The 20201-nt window shown below is 50.1% G+C and overlaps 2 pseudogenes; both read right to left on the bottom strand.

Moving 5' to 3' along the window:
* Positions 1–650: 650 nt before the first annotated feature.
* LOC137847438 (olfactory receptor 14C36-like) lies at positions 651–1587 on the bottom strand (annotated as a pseudogene).
* An 18056-nt stretch (positions 1588–19643) lies between these two features.
* On the bottom strand, positions 19644–19761 carry LOC137847547 (5S ribosomal RNA; annotated as a pseudogene).
* Positions 19762–20201: the final 440 nt, after the last annotated feature.

Genomic DNA, 20201 nt, shown 5'->3' with positions numbered 1-20201 from the left:
CTGCCTATGGGGGGTTGGAACTAGATGATCGTCGAGGTGCTTTCCAACTCAACCGTTGTATGATTCTCTGATTCTGTGATTGTGCTTCAGAGGGAAAGTAATAATAACAGTGATAGTAATAATAATAATAATAATAATAATAATAATAATAATAATAATAATAAACAACAACAGTATCACTAATAATAATGTGTACAAAAAAGTGATGCACAGCGCAATTGCTCACCACCCGCTGACTGATGCCCAGCCTAACCTTGAGCTGTCCGGCCCCCCCACCCCGACTAGCCACCCCTATCTATTGTTTAGCATGAAGTCAGAAGGTATGGAATACCCCTTTGTCCAGTTGGGGTGAGCTGTCCTGGCTCTGTCCCCTCCCAGCTCCTGCTGCACCCCCAGCCTGCCCACTGGCAGGACATAGTGAGAAGCTGAAACGTCCTTAGCTTGGTGTAAGCACTGCTCTGCAACAATTAAAACATCAGTGTGTTATCAGAACTCCTCTCATCCTAAGCCAAAACATAGCACCCTACCAGCTATGAGGAGGAAAATTAACTCTATCCAAGCTGAGACAAGACAAATGCTAAAAATAGAGATCACAAAATTCCTGAGATTAACTTGAGTTAAACTAGAAAAGTGAGATAGAAAATTTATTCCTAAGTACATATTATCACCAGAATCAGTTTCTTCAGTGTGGCTTTCAGCTCTTGGTTCCTCAAGCTGTACATGAGGGGGTTCACTGCTGGGGGTACCACTGAGTACAGAAATGACACCACCAGGTCCAAGCATGTGGAGGAAATGGAGGGTGGCTTCAGGTAGGCAACTATGGCAGTGCTGACAAACAGAGAGACCACGGCCAGGTGAGGGAGGCACGTGGAAAAGGCTTTGTGCTAGCCCTGTTCAAAGGGCATCCTCAGCAATGTCCTGAAGATCTGCACATAGGACACCACAATGAAAACAAAACAAACTAATGTTAAAGAAACACTCACTAACCACCAGAAGTCTAACTTCCTTTAGGTAGTCTGAACCTGAACAGGAGAGCCTGAGGATGTGGGGGATTTGACAGAAGAACTGGTCCACAGCATTGCCGTGGCAGAGGGGCAGGGAAAATGTGTTGGCCGTTTGCAGGACAGCATTGAGAAAGCCACTGCCCCAGGCAGCTGCTGCCATCTGGGCACAAGCTCTGCTGCCTACGAGGCTCCCGTATTGCAGGGGCTTGCAGATGGCAACGTAGTGATCATAGGCCATGATGGTGAGAAGGAAATATTCTGCTGATATAAAGAACAGAAAGAAAAAGACCTGTGCAGCACACCCTTGGTAGGAGATGGCCCTGGTGTCCCAGAGGGCATTGGCCATGGCTTTGGGCAGAGTGGTGGAGATGCAGCCCAGGTCGAGGAGGGCGAGGTTGAGGAGGAAGAAGTACATGGGGGTGTGGAGGCGGTGGTGGCAGGCTACGGCGCTGAGGATGAGGCCGTTGCCCAGGAGGGCAGCCAGGTAGATGCCCAGGAAGAGCGCGAAGTGCAGGAGCTGCAGCTCGCGCGTGTCCGCGAATGCCAGCAGGAGGAACTCGCTCACAGAGCTGCTGTTGGACATTTACTGACATTGAACACAGTTGTCTGTTGAAGAGGAGAAGTCAGAACAATGTTAGTTCGCACATCTCTGAGGGAGACTTATTACAAGTTGTAGAGCACCCTCCTGCCTGAGCATCTCTCTTTGCAGGAGAATCTTTCTGCAGCTCTCTTACTTGAGGTCCAGCTGGTGCTGGCTGAGAGTGGCACTGAGAGCAGGGGCTGCTGAGGGTTGCAGAGGAGTCCTTGCTGCTGTACATCAGGAATAAATCAGGAACATGGGAGAAGCTCAAGTTCAGTTCACTGGTCAGATCAGTAAGCTTTTCAGTGTTATTTCAAACAACAAATCTGAAGGCAGTTACACACCACTGCCCACAAGTCGTGTTCTAATCTAGCCTGTGTTTCCTGTCTTTGAGCTGCAGGACCATCCAGCTCATGAGTTTCCCTGAGAAAAAACTGGAGACAGCTGAGAGCAGAGAATCCCCAGTCCAAGTGCAGCTGGACAGAAACCTCACCTTGTCTCTGAGTGAAATTCTCACACAGACAGAGCTTGGGAGCATCTCTTTGAGCTCTACCTTCTCTTCTACCCCTGCCTGCCCACAGTCCATGGGCTGCAGGGGGAGAGGAGGCCAGGGAGGGGCTGCTCCAGGGGAAGGCATCTGCACTGCAGGGCATGGCCACGAGGTGCCCAAATCCCCCCTGCCACAGCATTTCTGGCAACAGCTCCTTCTGGCTGCCTGCCGCTCTTTCTGCTGCCTGCAGCTGTCCCTGCCAGGAGCAGCTGCTCTGCGCCCACCTCTTCTTTCCCCCTGCCCGTGCTCACAGACCCCATCCCACGCGGCTGTGCTCAGCGCTGCCCTGCAGCACCCTGCCACCAACAGGGCCCTGCCAAGGGGCACCTCCATGGCTGCAGGAGCTACGGGGCAGCTGACAGAGAGCCCGGCATGGCCAGCCAGGGCAGGGTGTTCTGGGCTGACCGGGAGCACCTGCCTTAGGGCACTCCAAGGGGCTTCTGCCAGACTTCCTCACCTCGCAGGGCAATCCAGCAGGACTCTCAAAGCCTACTGCATTGCCCACTGCCCTCCCAGAAACAAGACCCAGTAGGGGACCCTTCCAGGACCTGCAGCTGCATGGCCCTGCAGCCAGAACCTTACCTTGTCAAGGGCTGTGCAGGTTTCTCCTGCAGGCAGCTCTCAGCATCCTTCCACTACCAGCTGCCTCCAAGCACTCTCTCCTCTCCTCTCCCCGTGCTAGCTGCAGTCAGAGCCCCCAGCTCTGCTGCACTGTGTAGAGGAGCTGCTCCTGGGCACAGCTGTCTCTCTGCACCAGGGCCCTCTTGCCACGAGCTCTCTCTGTCCCACGAGCCCGGCCTGGCTCAGCAGCACAGCACCAGCCCAAGGCACTGCAATCACCCCTCTGGGGGCTTTGCTGATGAGCCCATGAACCTCGGGCCCTCAGAGACAATTGAAGACATCCCTCCAGAAGTCCAAGTCAGAGGCAAGTTTCCTGCAGTGTCCCCCTGAGGGCCAGCACTGACACAGCCTCCCTTGGAGCTCGTTAGAGCAGAACACTGGAGGCAGTGAGGACAAGGAGACAAAGGCAATGTGAAGGTGACACTGATGTGTAGGAAAACTGGATGTGTGTCACCAAGCACAAGAGCCAGGCCTTGACCCCGGCCCCTGGGAAAGGAGATCCTTCCCTTTGACAGGTTGCTCAGTGCTCTTTGTGGGGCAGTAGGAGATGGGGATGTGCATGGCCAAGTGCAGGAGAATGGTATGACCCCTGCGTGGTTCATGGTTGGGGGTGAGGAGGCAATGAGGCCCTGGTGCTTTCACAGTCAGCTGTCTCCTCATAGGCCTCAGTGACACAGAGCCACAGCTATAGCCGTGGATGCAAAGACATTGGTCCTGTTGGGACTTTGAGCCTTGCCACAGCCATTGCTCCTCTCCTCACCAGAGCGTCTGAGGGACTCCTGGACTTCCAAATCTTCCACTGCTGGATGCAGACCCTTTGTGTGAGTAGTGTCACATGGGATCAGAGCTCAGTCTGATAACTCAGATCTTCTTGGAGGTCCTGCTCCTTGTAAGGCAGTTCTTAAGGAAGCTTGTCTGGTTCCTGGTGAGCAGGCACCACTGCTCGTATGGCATCCCTTGTGGTGTCCAGGCCCTCCTCCTCCTGGGCACTGCTCACTCAGCAGGGTCCCAGTCTGCCCTAATGCATGGGGTTACTCTTCTTCTGGTGCAGTTCTGGGTTTTTCTCCTTGAAAGTGTCAAGAGGTTCCTTTAGGCAAAATGCTGCAAATCCTAAATATTCCCTCACACTGATGCTCCATTCTGTCAGTTGGTCGTGTCTGCAGGCAGACAGTTCAGCCTTTTTGTGATTGTGCTCTCTCTGACAAGACAGCAGCATCAGGAGCTGCAGGAAAGTTTGGATAATACAGGAGTAACCAGTTGAATGGAATTGCAGCACGGAGTCACAGGAGGTAGGGGATGGAAGGCTGCCAGGTTCCACCTCTTCGGTGCTTCCTTCTCATGCATGCGGTCAGTTTGTCTGGACTTGTGTCCTGAATGTTATGGGGCTGTGCAGGTCAAAATTAGAAGTCCTGTGCCAACCTTCTAGGGTAGATTTGTGTCTTTTTTTTCTCTCTTGCTCTTTCCTACTACCAAAGGAAGCTCTATCAGGGTGGAAACCACTCCTGAAGTAGGCATCCCAACCCAGCAGGCTCCTTGCGGCCTGTCAGCCAACCAGACACAAGTCAGCTCAGCAGCATCTTCCAAGCCAGGGGCCTGATGCTGGCCTTGCAGCTTCTTGGCTAGATACAGCCATGCCTTGTGCCTGCTGCTGTCCACTCATAGGCAAGACTGCCTCCAGTCAAGCAGAAGGGACAGGACAACCCATCTGGGGGCCTTCTTTCTGCCTGGGTCCTCCTCGGTCTGGAGGCAGAGGGAATCCCCCAGTCAGCATGCCAAGCAGGTGCCTTCTGCTGGCCTAGCAGGGCCACTGCCAGATGTCAGCCCAAAAGTCCAGATCCCAGGTCTATGTCAAGGGTGACCTGCCACCTACAGGCACAAGTGACCTCCCAGTCCCTTTCCGTGACACGTTCCTGCTGCTGCCCTATCAAGTGCAGAGACAGAAGTGACCTCACAGTCCCTACCACAGTCACATTCCTCGTGCTGGGGCAGGAGATTCTGAGGCAGAGCTGAGGTCCTCATAACATTCCCACCCATCTCCTCCTTGTGGCCCACAAGCTGATCAGATCCATGGCCCCTCACATCCATCTTTGAATGCCATGTGACTGCAGAGTAACCTCATGGTTCTTGCCTTGCCCCTAGGGAAAAAGAACCTAAATTTAAAGATTAGAAAAAGGGTTAAAGGTGAGGAGGTTAATGCACAGGAAGACAGGCTTTGGATGTTAGTTGTTCATTTATGTCATTAGGGGCTACGGCAAACTTTTCTGGGTCATAGATTAAGCAAATTTTTAATAGGAGGGTTTGGTGTTCTGCTTGGGGTGTCAGGCGTGTGGTTAGGGTATGTTCAAGCTCTTTGGTTTAGCATTTTGTTTAGATCTGCAAGAATACTAGAGTTAATTAGAGGATTTTAATGCTAGTGTTAAGGGCAGGGATCAGGCTGAGCAAGAGCATAAAGGTAATGGAAAAGGGTTTTGGACTAATTTTAGCTTCAAGGGATATTTTGTTCAAAAATTAGAGCAGTAGATTCCTCTCAAGGTGTGGATTGGCATCTAGATTTAGGTATTAATGTTACAGGTCAGAATAGGGTAAGGGCCTCACATGACTGCTTTAAGTCAGCTTTATGATGGAATCACAGCAAGCTCTCAGTTCCTTCAGTGCCCCAAGGGGCCAAGCACCTAAAGTTAAGGTTAGGAGACAGGTTGAATCTGAGGAGGTTAACGCACAGGAAACAGGGGCTTTGTCTGTTCATTATTCAGGTTTGGGATCAGTGGGTAGGACTCACCTTGCTGGGCTAGAGATTAAGCAAAGGTTTATTGGGTGGGTTTGGTGTTCTGTTTAGGGTGTGACATCTCTGGTTAGGGTATGGGCAAACTGTGTGCTTTAAGGATTTGTTTAGGTCTGCCAAGAATCTAGGGGTAAATGGAGCACTTAGAAGCAAGTGTTAAGGGTAGGGTTCAAGGTAACCGATGGAGTAAGGGTAAGAGGCTATGGACTAAGTTCTGTGGATACTTCAGTGGATACTGTGAAGTCAAACATTAGAGTAGTGAATTCCTGTCAGGATGTAGAGTAGTATTTAGATTTATGAATTCAGGTTATTGGCTGAAAGTGGGGAAGGGCCTCATATGACTGTTTTAAGTCACTGCTTCAGTGACTTAATATGACTGCAGCAGCATCAGTATAACCTGAACCCTTTTACCTCTTTCAAAATCCTTAATTTCTGCTGGCTGAATCCCTATTCCCTCCCTCAAATCTCACTTCTCTGTTACAGTTTAGGGATTAGGGATTAGAGCTTTCCCGGGTTAGGCATAGTGCACAGTCTTGGGGTATTCAGGTCCATATTTAGCCCTAAAGGGCTGGCCTGAGTGCTAAGGTTAAATAGAATATTTCAATCCTAGTGATAAGGACAAGGATTAGGGTGAGAGAGAGGTAAATGGTAAAGGCTTAAGGTTTGAGCTTTGGCTTCAGTAGAAGGTTTGAGGTTAAGCAGGAGAGTAGTGGATTACAGTCAAGGTGAGGAGTAGCAGTTAGGGGTTAGAAACACAGTAAGAGTCTGAAGGGAGTATTTTCAGAGTCAGTGTTGCAGCAGCATCAATATTACCTAAACCCCCTTACCTTTTCAGAATTGTTACTTTATGATGGCCAAGCCATCCAATGGATCCAGGGTAACTTTTAATCCAGGGTAATTTTTAATCTAGGGTAACTTTTCCCACATCCTCATGCATGCTTCAGTTTCTCACAGGCATCTTGGAAGCAGTGGCCATGTCTGTGTAGAAAACTTAAAGCAGCCCTGAAGGATAACTTCAGACAAAAGCTGACACCTCTGACATGACAACTCCTATCCAAGACCTCTTCCTCTTTGGGGCCTACCAGGCACTTTGGAAGAGTGGATCTCACAGCCTACAGTGCAAAGCAGGTGTCTTCTGCTGGCCTGTCACAGGCACTGGCAGATGTGAGCCTAATGGCAGAGATCTGCCAGGACTCAAGGGATGACCTGTCAGCTACTTCAGAAAGAGCTCAACTCACAATCCTCTTTATGGACATTCACTGAGGTCTGGATTAGGAATTTCTGAAGCGTGACTGACCTCATAATACCATACCTACAAAACACCCCCTATTTGGCCCTAGACCTGCCCACCTAGAAGTAATTTGAATGTGAACCTTAGAGCACTGCTGCTGGGCTCCCAGTTTCTCTGCTGCTCAGGAGCCATTTCTGTGCCAGTTCTGTGAGGTGTTAAGGCAGGAGGGACATTGCAGGCAATGTTCCAGCCCCATGCCTGTTGGCAGTCTCTCAGCTCCTTGTGCACAGTGAACATCATGCTCACATCCAGAAGCCTGATGCTGGCCTAGATGACACTCAGGGGAAGCGCCCTCCAAGCCCCAGCCCCAGCCCCAGCCCCAGCTGGCGGTGCTGCTCTGCAGAGCGGAGGGGCTGTGGTGCCCGGGGCACGGGGACACTCTGCAGGGCCGTGCTGGGCAGGCTGGGAGGCAGACCCAGCTCATGGGGTCACTGCCATTGCCCTAGGGCTGCAAGGAACCCTGCACTGGACTCCTCTGTTGAGCCCAGGAGACAGCAGTGAATGGAGCCCACAGAGCATGAGCCTGTCCGAGGTGGACTGACCAGAGCTCATGTGCTCAATCTGCTGTGAGCAGGCAGAGGAGAGCTCTGCAGCTCCAGGGCATGCAGCAGTCCAGCAAAGGAGTGTGGCTTTCTTTGGTCGTAGAAAAGAGGAGGAGAGAAAAAAAAAAAAAAAAGACACAAACCACCCTCAAAGGTGGGCACAGTCATGAGGAGGAAGAAATGTCCAGGGGAACAACTGGTCTTCCTGATAAAAACTGAGGCAAAGAAGGCATTAAGTACCTCAACCTTTACCTCATCTCTTGTCACCAGGTGTGGTGGTTTTACTCAGGTGGGCAGCTGAGCTCCACCACAACTGCTCTCTCACTCCCCCTCTCCTCAAAGAGGAAGGGGGAGAAAATACAACACAGAGAACTTGAGGTTTGAGATGAGAAAGGTTTAATTAAAGGGAAAGGGAATGGGGAGGAAAAATAGAAACAAAAGAAACAATCAGTCCGCGCGGAAGCACAGAGAGAGAAAAAATTATTCTCTACTTCCCATCAGCGAGCGGTGTTCGGCCACGTCCTGGGAAGCAGGGCCTCAAACGCGTAGTGGTTGTTCAGGAGGAACAGCCCCCTCCCCCACGAGAGCCCCCCCTTTTATTGCTGAGTGTGACATCAGGTGTTATGGAATATCCCTTTGGTTGGTTTAGGTCAGCTGCCCCAGCAATGTCCCCTCCCCATCACTTGCCCACCCCCAGCCTGCTGGCTCTTGGGGGCTTAGAAGGAGTCCTGATGCTGTGCCAGCACTACGCAGCAATAGACACAACACTGGAGTGATATCAGTGCTGTTCCAGCTACGAGTGCAGAGCACAGCACTGTGCGGGCTGCTGCAGGGAAAAGGTGACTCCAGCTCAGACAGACCCAACACACCAGGTTTCCCCCCACATCCAATAATTTATGATGATTCTTAATTCTCTTTTATTTAAAGTATTTATATAAGCAGTGTATATTGTCTTTGACAGGAATGGATTGATTAAGCTCCAGCTGGGCTTTGGCCCTTCTAACTTTGTCCTTCACAGCCCCACAACATTTAGGACACAGCTCCAGAGAAACTGACACCATTGATGAGAATGAAGCACATAAAAAGTAGAATCTGGCAGCCTTCCACCCACTACCTTTCTGTGACTGTGTTGCAGTTCCATTCAACTGGTTACTCCTGTATTATCCAAACGTTGGTTTAGTGGAGTGCTTGTTAGTGTTAGGTCAGAGGTTGGACTCGATGATCTTGAGGTCTCTTCCAACCTAGACAATTCTGTGTGATTCTGTGTCCCCTGTACCTCCCAATGCTGCTGTCTTGTCAGAGACAGCACAATCACATGGAGGCTGAACTGTCTGCCTGCAGACATGAACAGCTGACAGAATGGAGCATCAGTGTGGTGGGAGCTTGAGAAACTACAGGATTTTGTCTAAAGAAACCTCTAGACATTTACAAGGAGAAGAGCCCAGTCCTGAATGAGAGGGAGAGTAACACCACACATCAGAGCAGACTGGGACACTGCTGAGTACACAGGAGGAGGAGGGCCTGGGCACCATGAGGGATGCCATACGAGCAGTGGTGCCTGCTCACCAGGAACCAGGCCAGCTTCCTACAGAGCTGCCTCATGAGGAGTATGGCCACCAAGAAGATCTGAGTTATGCTCAGCTCAGGTCCGCTGTGATATCAAGCAGACAAGTGTCTACAACTACCCAGTAAAGAGGTACAGGTCTGGGATTCTCTAGGCCATACTGGTTTGGAGAGGAGCAAGGGCTATGGCAAGGCTAAAAGTCCCAGCAGGACCCAGGTCTTTGTGTCCATGGCTATGGCTGTTGTCTCTGACACTGAGGCCTTTGAGGAGACAGCTTATAGGTAAAGCACCAGGGCCTCATTGCCTCCTCGCCCCTACCCATGAAGCAGGCTGTGTCAGTGCTGGCCCTCAGGGGGACACTGCAGGAAACTTGCCTCTGACTTGCACTTCTGGAGAGATGTCTTCAGTTGTCTCTGAGGACCTGAGGTTTGTGGGCTCATCAGCAAAGCCCCCAGAGGGGTGATTGCAGTGCCTTGGGCTGAGCCTGTGCTGCTGAGCTGGGCCAGGCTCATGGGACAGAGTAAACACATTTCAGAAAGTCCCATGAAGCAGAGAGAGCGCTGTGCCCAGGAGCAGCTCCTCTGCACAGCGCAGCAGGGCTGGGGGCTCTGACCGCAGCTGGCATGGGGAGAGCAGAGAAAGAGAGAGGGCTTGGAGGCAGTTGTGAGTAGGAAGATGCTGAGAGCTGCCTGCAGGAGAAACCTGCACAGCCCTTGACAAGGTAAGTGCCTTGCTGCAGGGCCATGCAGCTGCAGGTCCTGGAAGGGTCTCCTGCTGGGTCTTGTTTCTGGGAGGGCAGTGGGCAATGCAGTAGGCTTTGAGAGCCCTGCTGGATTGCCCTGCGAGGTGAGGAAGTCTGGCAGAAGCCCCTTGGAATGTCATAACCTAGCTACCCCTGGTCAGATAAGAGAGGAGTGGCCAAGCCTCCTCCAGACACTGCAGGAGTGCAGCTGAGCTATGCGACACTCCAGCTTTCAGATATCCAGCTCTGTCCGTGGGACATCCTCCTGGGCTGCAGGCTGCTCTCCCGCAGGATGCAGCTCTCTCGTGGCATCCTTGTGTTATCCAGGTGCCCAAGGAAAAGACACCTCCATACTAACATCATGTCCATGCTGCTGGCTGTCTGTCTGTGGGCAGCAGGAATGAGGCCTCTGCAGCCCTGTCTAGGTGGGAAGAGCTGAGATCCTGATCAGTCCCCTGGAGAAAAGGTGAAGATTCTGTTCAGCTGCACTTGGAGTGGGGCTTCTCTGCTCTCAGCTGTCTCCTGTTTCTTCTCAGGGCAGCACCTGAGAGGGATGGTCCTGTAGCTCATAGAGGGGTAGCCCAGGGCAGCAGAGAGCAGGAGTGATGGGCAGAGCTGCTCTGCTCAGTCTTCCCCAGAGGACAAGTCCTTTGCCTCTTGGCACCCACAGGATATCACCTGGAGTGTGGAAGTAATGTCAGGGCATTCCACTCTTCAATACCTCTCCTATGTGTTATACGGGCAACTAGGATAAAATAAAGTGAGGAAAATAGTTGCAGCTTTGCTCCACAATCAGCTCAGTTGTTTGCAACAATACTGCAAAGCTCATTGGTCTGGCATTTTTCTGACTTTGAGTTATCCACCATTCTGTTTTATTTCCTATTTTCCTCAGAGAAGTCTGTTCTAACATTGCTCTGCCTTCCCCTCTTCAACAGAGAAGCCAGTACAAAGTCAGAGAATGCCCAACATCAGCTCAGTGAGCGAGTTCCTCCTGCTGGCATTCGCAGACACGCGCGAGCTGAAGCTCCTGCACTTCGCGCTCTTCCTGGGCATCTACCTGGCTGCCCTCCTGGGCAACGGCCTCATCCTCAGCACCATAGCCTGCGACCACCGCCTCCACACCCCCATGTACTTCTTCCTCCTCAACCTCGCCCTCCTCGTCCTGGGCTGCATCTCCACCACTCTGCCCAAAGCCATGGCCAATGCCCTCTGGGAGACCAGGGCCATTTCCTATCAAGGATGTGCTGCCCAAGTACTTTTTTTAGTCTTTTTTTTTGATGCAGAGTTTTCCCTTCTCAGCGTCATGGCCTATGACCGCTATGTTGCCATCTGCAAGCCCCTGCACTACAGGAGCCTCCTGGGCAGCAGAGCTTGTGCCCAGATGGCAGCAGCTGCCTGGGGCAGTGGCTTTCTCAATGCTGTCCTGCACATGGCCACTACATTTTCCCTGCTCCTCTGCCAAGGCAATGCTTTGGACCAGTTCTTCTGTGAAATCCCCCACATCCTAAAGCTCTCCTGCTCAGATTCCTATCTCAGAGAAGTCTGGGCAATTCTGTTTAGCATTTTGTTAGCATTTGTTTTTTTTTGTTTTCATTGTGGATCTTGTGGATGTGTGGAGATCTTCAGGGCAGTGCTGAGGATGCCCTCTGAGCAGGGCCGGCACAAAGCCTTTTCCACATGCCTCCCTCACCTGGTTGTCACCTCCCTGATGATCAGCACTTCCATCTTTGCCGACCTGAAGCCCCCCTCCATTTCCTCCCCATCTGGTCACAGTTCTGTACTCAGTGGTACCTCCAGCACTGAACCCCCTCATCTACAGCTTGAGGAACCGGGAACTAAGGGATTCCATTAGGACTGTACTTGAATACACACATCTTCAGCAAATTCACCTATAATACTATGCATAATATTAGAAATCCCAGCTATTCTCAGAAAGAAAATAATATGATGTCTTCTATTATTAAATGTCTGTATTATTATTTTCTCTCATTATTTCACTTTTGATTAAATATTATTCCTAGCCCCCTACAAGTCAATTATTTTCCTGTAGAAGATGGCTTCCTGTGTAGATAAACCTAATAAGAAAGCCATCAGAAATTCATTGGTCTGAGCTGCAATCTCTTCCAATGTTTTCTGGGGCTGGGGGAGCAACCCCAGCATGCAGGAGGGGCTCGGGGCCAAGAGCCCAGCTGCCACATGCAGGAGCAGCCCTGGTGTCCCTCGGGGCTGCCCCTCACTGCCCGCTGGGCTCTGCCTCTCTGCTGCCTTCAGGTCGTGACTGCTGCTTCCCTGGAGCCATGGCCATGGCCAGCAGCAGGAAGTGGTTTTCACTGCTTCTTTCTTTTTGGTTCCTCATTGCTTTCTTTTGCTCTTGTATCTGTCTTAGTCTCGAGGTCTCATATGCATTGATGTCAGTCCTCTTGTCTTTGCAGTGTCTGTGCCTGCAGGCAGCAGCAGGCACTGTGCAGCCCTGGGTCACAGCTGGCCTACCTGCTAGCACCACAGTAACAAGAGGGTCTTTCTCAGGTGTCTTGGTTTCAGTTAGAACAGAATTAATTTTCTTCCTAGTAGCTGGTGGAATGCTGTGTTTTGGCTTAGGATGAGAAGAGTGCTGATAACACCGCGATGTTTTAATTGTTGCAGAGCAGTGCTTATACCAAGCCAAGGACATTTCAGCCTTTCGCTCTGTCCTGCCAACAGGCAGGCTGGGGGTGCAGTAAGAGCTGGGAGGGGACAGACCCAGGACAGGTGACCCAAACTAGCCAAAGGGGTATTCCATACCATCTGACGTCATGCTAAACAATATATAGGGGTGGCTAGCCGGGGGGAAGGGGCCGGACTGCTCAGGGTAAAGCTGGGCATGGGTCAGTGGGTGGTGAGCAATTGCATTGTGCATCACTTGTTTGTACATACTATTATTACTTACTTATTATCACCATTGTATTATTATTATTATTATTATTATTATTATTATTATTATTATTGTTATTATTATTTTTGTTATTATTATTTTCCTGTCTTATTAAACTGTCTTTATCTCAACTCACGGGCTTCACTTTCCATTTCTCTCCCCCGTCCCAGAGAGGGAGGGGGGAGGGTGAGCGAAAGGCTGCGTGGTGTTTAGCTGCCGGCCGGGTTAAACCACGACAGTCTTTTTGGCGCCCAACGTGGGGCCCTAAAGGTTGAGATAACGGCAGATCTAACCAGAGTGTGTTAAACTAAAATTGGTGTAAGGATTAGACCTGCTTAATAGTCACTTGTCATAATGCTGATTGCTTTAATCTCAACTCTGCTGCGCCTGTTTTCCAAATTGAGTATTATAGTACATTATTTTCCGTATTTGCTCTCTGTAGTGTTGTTTATCCTCTCCGGGCCCTGGTTTCAGATCATTATGGTACTGAGTGTTGTAGCAATGGTTTATGAGACGATGAGATATCTGGTCATGACTCTAACTTGGTATTTGTACTCAGTAACATCGTCGACTCTGTACTTTGGAAACTGCATTTTGGAAACTATTAGCAATTATACCTATTGTTTTTTTTCCATTAGGGAGTCAATCTGTGGAGGGGAAAGGGGAAGATATTTTTTCTTACTTGATTACTCTCCCTTTCTCCTTCACCACCCCTGTATCCTCCTGGATCACTCTCCCTTCCTCCTTCACCGCCCTCTTATCCTCCGCGCTTGTTACAATAGCTCTCCAAGATATTGAATATTCTTGGGATACTCAGACCAGCATAGTCTTGTTGTTCTGCCTCCTGAATGCACTTCAGATTCTGCTTAAAGTTAAACAACCACTTAGGAAGCTCATCCGGAGATCTGCCCGGAGGCAGTATAGTTGTGGGTGGCAGGGAGTATGGGAGGATATGGGCAGGCATCTAGAGCAGTTGGCACCCCCAGTGTTTTGGAAATTCACCCCTGAACAATGGCAAAATCCTCAAAAACTGGCAGAATGCTTGAAAAAAAGGTGTCATGATTCTGGCAGTTCCAAAGTAACACAGATCATTGTAACATGCTGGGGCCTGGCTCATGCCTATCGAGCTGCCATTGATACTGCTATCAACTTAGTGACAGACCCTGCGGCCACTCCAAGCCCTGTGAAAGATCCAACGGCCACTGTGACCCCTACGGTGGACTCTGCAGCCGCTCCAGTCCCAGCTCCTGCAGCCGCTCCAGTTCCAGCTCCTGCAGCCGCTCCAGTTCCAGCTCCTGAAGCCGCTCCAGCTCCTGTGGCTGGATCAGAGAAAAGAGCTGTAGCAGTGCAAGTTGACCCTGCAGAGGGTATTCCAACCCCTGTGGCAGACCCTGTAACGGGGTCAGAGAAACGAGCTGTAGCAGTGCAAGTTGACCCTGCAGAGGGTATTCCAACTTCTGTGGCAGACCCTGTAACAAGGTCAGGGAAACGAGCAGTAGCAGTGCAAGCTGCCCCTATAGAGAAGGTGAAAAAATGGTATAGAGATTCAGGTCGTTTAGAACGCAGAGAGTCTTCTGCCAAATCTAGGTATAGAGACGACGGAGACGACAACGACGCTGGGCCATCAAGGATCCAGGAGGAGGAAGATAAGGATGCCGAAAAATCAACAGTAACTACCCGAAGCCTAAACGAGCGCGAGCTACGAGATGTGCGAAAAGATTTTGGTTGTTGTATAGGTGAGCAGCTTGTCACCTGGCTGCTCCGGTGCTGGGACTCTGGAGCCAATTGTGTGGAATTAGACGGCAGGGAAGCCAAGCGGCTGGGATCCCTTGCTCAAGACACCGGCATTGACAAAGAAATTGCAGATGGAGCACAATCTAACAGCCTCTGGAGACGTCTCCTCTCAGCTGTGAGGGAAAGGTATCCCTTCAAGGAAGAACTTTTATGTCTACCAGGCAAGTGGACCACTATGGAGAAGGGAATCCAGTACCTGAGGGAATTAGCCGTACGGGAAGTGATTTATGAGGATCCAGACCTCAGACAAACATCCAAAGATCCAGATGAAGTCAGGTGTACACGACCCATGTGGCCGAAGTTTGTACGGAGTGCACCATCATCATATGCCAGCTCATTGGCAATAATGGCCTGGAAAGAGGATGAGGAACCCACAGTGGATGAAGTGGCTAAACAACTCCGGCAGTACGAAGAAAGTCTCTCCTCTTCCTTACAGGCCTGCGTCTCAGCTGTGGAGAAACTTTCTGAAAAGGTTCACCAACTTGAAGAGAATCTATTGTCCTCCCCACCTGAACCAACCAGTGTCCACCGACCAAAAGAGAACACTTGGGAGAAACTTTCTGAAAAGGTTCATCAACTTGAAGAGAGATTATTCTCCTCCACACCTGTACAAAGCAGCGTCTCAGCTATCAGGGGTAGGCGTTCATCCACGCAAGGAAGACGATATGGTGGGTACTCACCCCGTGCCACCCTGTGGTTTTACTTACGAGACCATGGAGAGGACATGAGAAAATGGAATGGAAAATCTACCGCGACCCTAGAGGCACGGGTACGTGAGTTGCAAAAGAAAACAATCAGGAAAAAGGGATTCTCTGAAAAGTTTGCTGCTCCAACTTCCAGCAGACAGTCCTTCAAACACAGAAACGAAGAAGATTCTGACCAGGATTAGGGGGGCCCTGCCTCCAGCCAGGGGGAGGAAAGGGACAATCGAGTTTATTGGACTGTGTGGATTCGATGGCCTGGCACATCACGCGCACAGAAGTATAAGGCTTTAGTAGACACCGGTGCACAATGTACTATAATGCCATCGAGCTATAAAGGACCAGAGCCCATCTATATTTGTGGAGTGACAGGGGGATCTCAGCAGTTGACTGTATTGGAGGCTGAAGTGAGTCTGACTGGGAATGAGTGGGAAAAGCACCGCATTGTGACTGGCCCGGATGCTCCATGTATCCTTGGCATAGACTATCTTAGAAGAGGATATTGCAAGGACCCAAAAGGGTTCCGGTGGGCTTATTGTATAGCTGCCTTAGAGACAGAGGGCATTAAACAATTATCTACCTTGCCTGGTCTCTCAGAGGACCCCTCTGTTGTGGGGTTGCTGAGGGTCGAAGAACAGCAAGTGCCAATCACTACCACAACTGTGCACCGGCGGCAATATCGCACTAACCGAGACTCCCTGATTCCCATCCATAAGCTAATTCGTCAATTGGAGAGCCAAGGAGTGATCAGCAAGACCCATTCACCTTTCAATAGTCCCATATGGCCAGTACGAAAGTCTAATGGCGAGTGGAGACTAACAGTGGACTATCGCGGCCTGAACGAAGTCACGCCACCACTGAGTGCTGCAGTGCCGGACATGCTGGAACTTCAGTACGAACTTGAATTGAAGGCAGCCAAGTGGTACGCCACAATTGATATCGCTAATGCATTTTTCTCCATCCCTCTAGCAGCAGAGTGCAGGCCACAATTTGCCTTCACTTGGAGGGGAGTCCAATATACTTGGAATCGGCTGCCCCAGGGGTGGAAACACAGCCCTACCATTTGCCATGGACTGATCCAGTCTGCGCTAGAGCAGGGGGAAGCTCCTGAACACCTGCAGTACATCGATGACATTATTGTGTGGGGTGACACAGCAGAGGAAGTTTTCGAGAAAGGGAAGAAAATAGTCCAAATCCTTCTGAAAGCCGGTTTTGCCATAAAACAAAATAAAGTCAAAGGACCTGCACGAGAGATCCAGTTTTTAGGAATAAAATGGCAAGATGGACGTCGTCAAATCCCAATGGATGTGATCAACAAAATAACAGCTATGTCTCCACCAACTAACAAAAAAGAAACACAGACTTTCCTAGGTGTTGTGGGGTTTTGGAGAATGCACATCCCAAATTACAGTCTGATTGTAAACCCACTCTACCAAGTAACCTGTAAGAAGAATGAGTTTGAATGGGGCCCTGAACAACGACAAGCTTTTGAACAAATCAAGCAGGAAATAGTCCATGCAGTAGCCCTTGGGCCAGTTCGAACAGAACCAGTTGTAAAGAATGTGCTCTACACTGCAGCCGGGGAGAACGACCCCACCTGGAGCCTCTGGCAGAAAGAACCTGGGGAAACTCGAGTTCGGCCCCTGGGGTTTTGGAGTCGGGGATACAGAGGATCTGAGGCCCGCTACACTCTGTTATAAATGGCTCAGGATTCAAATTAGGATTAAATAAAAAAATAGGATTTATTAAAAGAATATAAAGGAATAAAGGTAAGCAAACAGCGCTGGGTGCACCGGGAGTCTCCTCTCCACCAGGACGCACACCAGTTACATCAAGCAGCTGATTTTTATGCTCCTAGACTAATACATATTCATTACTACTTCTAAAAAAAATAGATTATTATAATTAGCTTCCGGGGTCCAGTTCCTCCTACTGGAGCATGCGCATCAGTCTCCTCTGGGGGTCTTTTCTTTTTTTTTATGCAGAGTTTTCCCTTCTCACCGTCATGGCCTACGACCGCTACGTTGCCATCTGCAAGCCCCTGCACTACGGGAGCCTCCTGGGCAGCAGAGCTTGTGCCCAGATGGCAGCAGCTGCCTGGGGCAGTGGCTTTCTCAATGCTGTCCTGCAAACGGCCACTACATTTTCCCTGCCCCTCTGCCAAGGCAATGATGTGGACCAGTTCTTCTGTGAAATCCCCCAGATCCTCAAGCTCTCCTGCTCAGATGCCTACCTCAGGGAAGTTGGGCCACTTTTGTTTAGTGTTTCTTTAGGCTTTGATTGTTTTGTTTTCATTGTGCTGTCCTATGTGCAGATCTTTAGGACAGTGGTGAGGATGCCGTCGGAGCAGGGCCGGCACAAAGCCTTTTTCACGTGCCTCCCTCACCTGGCTGTCGTCTCCCTGTTTGTCAGCACTGCCATGTTTGCCTACCTGAAGCCCCCCTCCATCTCCTCCCCATCCCTGGACCTGGTGGTCACAGTTCTGTACACCGTTGTTAGGAATGTTTTAACAATTCGTGTCAATAAAGAACAGTCCTGTCTGCCTCTGGGCCCTGCACTGGCAGTTTAATTCTTGAACCACAGATGCAGTGTGTCCCAGTCTCCCCCTCATTCTAGTCAATTTATCAAGTCTTCAGAAAATACTCCTCAAATTTATGAACCTGTTTGCTTTTGTTATTCCGGACTTCTATTTCTAACAGTTACAGCCTTTTTTCCTGTCTTCTTCGAGATTAACTTAACACTGCTATAGGTGTGACTGTCCCTGTGAATGGCTGGTGAAGAATGTTTTAATTACTGGTGAAGTGTCAATAAGAAAGCTATTTGTGTTTGTATGAAGTCTTTGATGTCTGGGGGTTTCAGAACAACTGATAACAACTAGTGACTGTTATGGGATACTATGAAGCCCTCTGATATCTGGCCAGGTGTCCAAGAGATTAAGAAGAAAAAAGAAGCTGAAGGATGGCTGGGAGACAAGACCTGCAGGGAATGTTCTATAAACTTGATACGGTGCCAAAGGAGAACAAAGGGGAAGGACGAGAAAAAAACTTGGAGAGGAAGACTACGAGCCTTCAGCATGAAAGACCCCTAGAGACCCCCAGAGGAGACTGATGCGCATGCTCCAGTAGGAGGGACTGGACCCCGGAAGCTAATTATAATAACCTGTTTTTTTTAGAAGTAGTAATGAATATGTATTAGTCTAGGAGCATAAAACTCAGCTACTTGATGTAACTGGTGTGCGTCCTGGTGGAGTGGAGACTCCCGGTGCACCCAGCGCTGTTTGCTTACCTCTATTCTTTTATATTCTTTTAATAAATCCTATTTTTTATTTAATCCTATTTTGAAGATTGAGCCATTTCTAACACCGTGGTTCCTTCAGTAGCGAACCCCCTCATCTACAGCTTGAGGAACCGGGAACTAAGGGATTCCATCAGGACTCTACTTGAATACACACATCTTCAGCAAATTCATCTATAATACTATGTCCAATATTTGAAATCCCAGCTCTTCTCAGAAAGAAAAAAATATGATGTCTTCTATTATTAAATGTCTGTATTATTATTTTCTCTCATTATTTCACTTTTGATTAAATATTATTCCTAGCCCCCTACAAGTCAATTATTTTTCTGTAGAAGATGGATTCCTGTGTAGATAAACCTCACAAGAAATCACAGAATCACAGAATTTCTAGGTTGGAAGAGACCTCAAGATCATCGAGTCCAACCTCTAACCTAACACTAACAGTCCCCACTAAACCATATCCCTAAGCTCTACATCTAAACGTCTTTTAAAGACTTCTAGGGATGCTGACTCCACCACCTCCCTGGGCAGCCTGTTCCAGTGCCTAACAACCCTTTCAGTAAAGAAGTTCTTCCTAACATCTAACCTAAAACTCCCCTGGCGCAACTTAAGCCCATTCTCCCTCGTCCTGTCACCAGGCACGTGGGAGAACAGACCAACCCCCACCTCACTACAGCCTCCTTTAAGGTATCTGTAGAGAGCGATAAGGTCGCCCCTGAGCCTCCTTTTCTCCAGGCTGAACAAGCCCAGCTCCTTCAGCCGCTCCTCGTAGGACTTGTTCTCCAGGCCCCTCACCAGCTTCGTCGCCCTTCTTTGGACCCGCTCAAGCACCTCGATGTCCTTCTTGTAGCGAGGGGCCCAAAACTGAACACAGTACTCGAGGTGTGGCCTCAACAGAGCCGAGTACAGGGGGACGATCACCTCCCTAGCCCTGCTGGTCACCCTGTTTCTGATACAAGCCAGGATGCCGTTGGCCTTCTTGGCCACCTGAGCACACTGCTGGCTCATATTCAGCTGACTGTCCACCATCACTCCCAGGTCCTTCTCTGCCTGTCAGCTTTCCAACCACTCATCTCCCAGCCTGTAGCTCTGCTTGGGGTTATTGCGCCCCAGGTGCAGGACCCGGCACTTGGCCTTGTTGAACTTCATGCAGTTGACCTCAGCCCATCGGTCCAGCCTATCCAGATCCTCCTGCAGAGCCTTCCTACCCTCGAGCAGATCGACACACGCACCTAACTTGGTGTCATCTGCAAACAAAAAAAAAAGCCTACAGCACCCGGTATTCCCAGGAGGTCTCCCATCCAAGTACTAACTGGGCCCGACCCTGCTTAGCTTCCGAGATCAGACGAGATCGGGCGTTGCCAGGGTGGTATAAAGAAAGCCATCAGAAATTCATTGGTCTGAGCTGCCATCTCTTCCCATTCCCTCTGGAGCTGGGGGAGAAGCCCCAGCACGCAGGAGGAGCTCAGGGCCAAGAGCCCCGCTGCCACATGCAGGAGCAGCCCCAGTAGCCCTCGGGCACTCTCTTTTGGCTTCCACATCGTGGTTTTTGTATCCGTGTAAGCCCTGATATCTTGTGTACCTTGGTGATAGTCCTGTTGTCTCTGCAGTGGCATCCCTGTGGCTGCAGGCAGCAGCAGGCACTGTGCAGCCCTGGGTCACAACTGCCTCCCTGCTAGCACAACAGTACCAAGAGGGTCTTGCTCAGGGCAAACCCAGAAGCCTGGATACCTCTTCTAAATGTGCTGTCAGGAATAGAACCAAGGGGTTGCTCCCAGCTCTTCTGTTTTCTGGGGATCCTCATGGAGCCATTCTGGAAAGA

The sequence above is a fragment of the Anas acuta genome, chromosome W (assembly GCF_963932015.1).
Source record: "Anas acuta chromosome W, bAnaAcu1.1, whole genome shotgun sequence".
NCBI classification, from domain to species: Eukaryota; Metazoa; Chordata; class Aves; order Anseriformes; family Anatidae; genus Anas; species Anas acuta.
The sequence above is the reverse complement of the archived record's forward strand: the minus strand, read 5'-3'. Positions and strand labels throughout refer to the sequence as shown.